The following is a 5078-nucleotide window of genomic DNA, read 5'->3' on the forward strand; positions in this document are numbered from 1 at the left end:
CATGGCCTATTGACGATGCATCAGGCGGAGCCTGAGTTGGTCGAGCGCATCCTCCAGAAGCCGCAGCCCGTGTAATGGGCAGACGCCTGTCATTAACCGCCTTGGTTGTGTGTGGGACGCCACGGGGACTCGTGCAAACCGGCAGCCCAGGGCCTGCTCCAGGCCAGCTCTCCACTGACTCAGCGCTCCTGAGGACTGATCTCGGCCTCCTCTGAGTTATTATAAAGTTATTAAAAACTAAAATCATTGATGGCCCGGAACTGACTCTGCCTCTTCTTAATAGGCTCACTAGCAAATTACAATAAAAATAACCTGGGGCTTATGAAGCTATTAGTAAAATGGGCCATTTACTGTCACCTGGGGACATGTTACTGTACTGTTTCAGCATCAATATCTGAGATGAGGTCCATGGGAAAAGGTGACCAGAGCTGCCACTGAGACAGTTAATTGGCCAAGATGTGTCACTCACCGAGCTGAAACCAAAGTCACAACTACGGGTCTAACGTTGACCTAGGAATTCCTTGCAAAAGAGGCAGGAGTGGTTTACTGCGGTGCTGACTGTCCCCTGGGTTCAGAGCAGGCCTGTCCCCGCCCAACAGGCTGAGGCGCGGGGAGAGTGGCCGGTCTCTCATCGAGCCAGTGCTGCCGAGTCTGAGTCTGGAACACCAGCGGAGGGACCAAGTCATTCACTCTAATGACTGGAATTTCACCACCATAAACCAGCAGGAGGGCTGATCCGGTGCAGATCAGCGAAAGTGGCATAAAAACGTCGGGCAGCTGGTTAGCAGGGATGCACAGATGTTTGTTTCCTCCTCCTGAGAACTGCCTCTCAGCCTCCTCAAAACAGTGTTCCTGCATTTCCTTTGTCAGCCCGGGGGCGGGTCCCTGGGCTGGAGGCCAGCTTTGGGCCCCTCCACGTGTCACAGTCCCGCTGCCCCTGCTCGGTAATCCCGGGTAAATCCCGAGCCTTCCCCCGGTCAGGAAACACACCCGAGACCTGATTACACAAGATGCAGGAGGAGCTCTGAGCGGAGATGAAATGTGGGGATCGGCCACGTCGTCATTCGTCATCCGTCATCCTGTCTCAGCAAGTTCGTTTGCAGAGAGTAACTTGACAGTCCTTTCAGAATTTGGAACAGCCCCACATCATGTGCCCTAGAGGGAGGTATTAATGGATGAGGCGGCAGCCTTGTGGTTCATTTAATTAAAATCAGTTGTTTCTGCAATACTTATGGGTTAAGCACTCATCCTGCAATTCCTGCGCCCAGGGCAGGGCTGGAGGGGGCCCTGGGCTCTCTCTGCAGGAGCTGTTTCACACTTGGGCTCCCCACATACTCGGGACACGTGGTGCTTCAAGTCTCCGTGTTCACGCCTGCACGTGAGTGCGCTGTGCGCTGGGAGAGGCTTCACAGGTACGTGCCGGCCCGGGGGTGCTGGCAGGGGGCTGGGCGGCGGGCAGGCTGGGAGGGTGCGGCGGCCTGAGTTCACGTGGTTCTCAGCTCTTAAGCCCTGAGGCTGGGAGACGATAACGTTCCTTCTCTGCCATCGAGCAGAGCTCAAAGCCAGGCCCATGGACCTGCTCGTTCAGCTCTCCAGTCCTTCCCTGTCCGGATTGGCAGAGAGAATTCCGTTCATGGAGGCCGCACGAGGAAGTCCGTTTGTGGCCCCGGGTCAAGCTGCTTTGTCCAAAGCAGCCTCGGGAGAGACACCGTGTGTCCTCGGCCCCCATGCGATCCTCGCATCTCTCCTTCTGGCTTCTGGACCAGGAGCGGGGAGGCACGGGATTCATTAGCGTCCACAGATCCCAACACACATTTTAAAAGTTAAACGCGATTCCCAGGTTCTTCTTAGAAGAGTTATTTATGTGCTCAGTCCGAGTGCAGTCTAGTGAGTGTCCGTGGTTTTCACGGTGTGGGTGGTGGGGTCTGGGAGGAGAGGAGTCTTATAGAGACGGTCCTCGCTGGGGAGGAGGAGCCCCGGGGCGGCGGAGCCCAGCTCTGGGGAAGGAGGGCCTTTCTGGAGGGGCTGGGAGGAGCCACTGCTCCCTGGCCGGCTCCGCTCCCCGTCCCGGGTGGGATGTGGGGTCCTTGGGGACGTCACTCTGGGGAGGGCAGCCCCCGAGCGGCAGGACAGAGGAACAGAGGCTGCACCACAGCTGAGCTTGACCCTCCCGTTTGTTCTCCGAGAGGCCCTTGCAGGCAGAGGTCTAAACACCCGCCTGCAGGCGGAGAGAGGGAGGCGCTCAGTGAAGAAAGAAACCCCTTGGAAATGTTGTCTGTGAAACTCAGCCTTTGTTGCAGAAATGCGTCCAGGCCTGAGCTAAACGTGGCTGCCCCTGGCCCCTGGGGGAGCTTGGCCCCGGCCCAGCGTCTGTCCTTCACTGAACACAGTGGGCCGTGCCCAGATCGCGGAATAAGAGGCCACAGGAGAGATGCAGGACATCCGACTGGTCCAGCCACCTCCTTGCATGTGGGGCAGGTGAGGCTCAGGGGGCAGAGGGACCCCTCCAGGCCCGCGGGTGACGGGTACAGAGCCGAGGCCCGAGGTCCCAGCCCCAACTCCTCCCTCAGCGCTCTCTCTGCTGCCGGCATCACTCATTACAGGCCAGGCCTGCGCTGAGCTCTTTCTACCTCAGCGAGTTTCATCCTGACACAGGAGCCCGAGATGATCCCCATTCTATACACAAGGAAGCCAGGCTCTGAGCGGGCCCGTGACTTGCTGAGATCCACAGCTGCTCGTGGCAGGGGTGGGACTGCGACCCAGGACTCTGTGACTCCACAGGGCCCCGCCTTCTTCTGCACCCTCCTCAGAGGGAGTATTCCACCCCGTGACAATCAGGTTTTCCTCCCATTAAAGAAAGGAAAATGTAAATTGTCAGGAGAGTGATTCTCTAATGAGATGCTCAAGGGAATTTCTACAACTTTGAGCATTAACAGAAATGCTAATAGCTAATATTAACATCTGCCCCTCTGTTGTAAGCACTTTGCTGGGATTCACTGTTTAAACTTTAAACAAACTTATGTGAGATGATTTTATGTGACATCATTACCCCTGTTTTACAGATGTGGAAATTTCATCAGGGAGAAAAGAAATCACTTGCTCCAAAACCCCGCGTCCAGAATTCTGTTTCCCTGGAAATACGCCCAGGATGGGGATTTTCACACCTATGGGAAGTTGCATTGTTGGGCATCATTGTCCTAATTCTTCACCCTCCCTTCCCTGGATCCTTGGCCTTTGTCACGTGACTTTGTATGTTTCCCCTCTAGATGTGGAGTCTCTTGTCTCGTTGAGGTTGGATTTGGTTATGTGATTTGCTCTGCCTGATGGGATGTGGGCAGAGGGTTGAATGTGCTTGCCCAGCTGGTCCTGACCTCCTGTGCTCCACCTTCTCTATGAGAAGAATATGCCTCTGGTGTCACTGGTCCTGGGAAGATGAGAGACTCGTGGACAGACCCGGACTCGACCCTTAGCTTGAAACCAAGTAAAGCCAGGCCCGGCCTGGATGTGATGAACCCCAGCAGACGTGTAGACATGAGAATGAGAAATAAATGCTTATTGTTGTTTGCAACTGAGTTTGGGGGCGGTTTGTTATGCAGCTTAATTGGGACGATAGCTAACGGATACAAACCCCTGTGAGTGAACACACTGAAGCCCTCGGAGCATCCACACCACTTGCCCTCAGCACCAGGGAAGGAGCCCATCTTCTCCCCCCCACGCCACATGTCCCACTGTCCCCGAGCATCTTCACGTTAGACGGCATGTCCCTGACTGCCGTCTTGTGTTGGCACGCATTCCAGGGGACAGGCACCGGCACCTTCTTGTCTGTGTTCATGGAGCTTTACCATCATGTGCCCCGTTTGTTTGTTTCATTTTTCTCTGATCAGATATTCAAGGGCTCATCAAATCCCACTAATGCTGAGAAAGCCTTTCAGACATCATGATGTCCATTCGTTTTCTACTTTACCAACCATTTTTCGCTAAGCCTTTGTCAGTCCTAGAGGCAGCCAGCGACCAGCCAACAGCAGGGGTGGTCTGCCCCTCCGCTCATACATCGCTCTCTTTTCTCATTCACCCTGAGGTCTTTGCTGGAGGGAATCCAGCTGTGACCCCTCCTGATGACTCTACTCGCCGTGGAGTTTATTATTAAGGAATCAGCAGCAGCAGCATCACTACTCATCTTTGGGGGCAGAAGGCGGGGGGCTAAGCTCCTGCCTGTTAGGATCAGGAAAGACATGGCAGAAATTGCCCACGGCCAAGTGCTTCCCCCAGTGGTGCTACGGGGTTGGCTTCTCAGTGTCATGAAACCAATGCATTTCTTAAACACTTTTTTCCTTAAAGCTAAGCTGAGTTGTATTTCTACTGTTTGCAGAGATTCCTGACTCATACTCACCTGAATTTTCAGGAGTCATGGATTAAAGAAAATGGTGTCATGTCCAGTCAAAATGGCTCCTCCACCCAGGATCCACGACAAGGGGCCTAAGGACTATAAAGTCATGGGGAAACTTTTTTTTTTTTCCAGAAGTAGAAATTGTGGCAAAGATGGTGCATTTTTCTCCTTAGATGCAGAGCCAGGGCCAGAGCAGCTTATGAAAGAGGAAAAGACAACTTGTGAAGAGTCATTCACGGACAATTCCATAAAAGGGCCAATTCAGTATTAAGCTCTCAGGCTGAAAGTTCAAGCTTTCATATTAAATCAAAATGAGCTTCAAAATATATATGAGCTGGTTTCATAGAACAAAGAGCCTTGCTGACATGTCAGTTTTAAACTGGAGACGTCCAATATTCCACCATTCTTCTGTCTGCTGCGAGTAAGTGATGTCCAATATTCCACCATTCTTCTGTCTGCTGCGCGTAAGTGGGAGAGAGAAGTGTCCCCAGTGAGGCCGACTCCCCACTAGCGGCTCTGAGGAGGCCCCTGTCCCCTCCATCCTCTCTCAGTGGAGACACAAGAGCCAGAGGCTTGTTTCTGCCTCAGTGGAGCTTCTGTTCTTGGGTGGAGCTCAGAGCCTCGTTGCTCTGCCCCCAAACAGACACTCTCTTATACTGAACTAGAAAATAAGAAGAACACCCCGAGATGC

At 53.5% G+C, this 5078-nt stretch overlaps 1 long non-coding RNA gene across 1 annotated transcript; it reads left to right on the forward strand.

Moving 5' to 3' along the window:
• Window positions 1–1249: 1249 nt before the first annotated feature.
• Window positions 1250–3508, forward strand: LOC132506172 (uncharacterized). Its single transcript, XR_009535741.1, has 3 exons — window positions 1250–1412; window positions 2301–2478; window positions 3063–3508. It is a non-coding gene; the product is annotated as an uncharacterized LOC132506172 (long non-coding RNA).
• Window positions 3509–5078: the final 1570 nt, after the last annotated feature.

The sequence above is a fragment of the Lagenorhynchus albirostris genome, chromosome 15 (genome assembly GCF_949774975.1).
Source record: "Lagenorhynchus albirostris chromosome 15, mLagAlb1.1, whole genome shotgun sequence".
Classification (NCBI taxonomy): Eukaryota; Metazoa; Chordata; class Mammalia; order Artiodactyla; family Delphinidae; genus Lagenorhynchus; species Lagenorhynchus albirostris.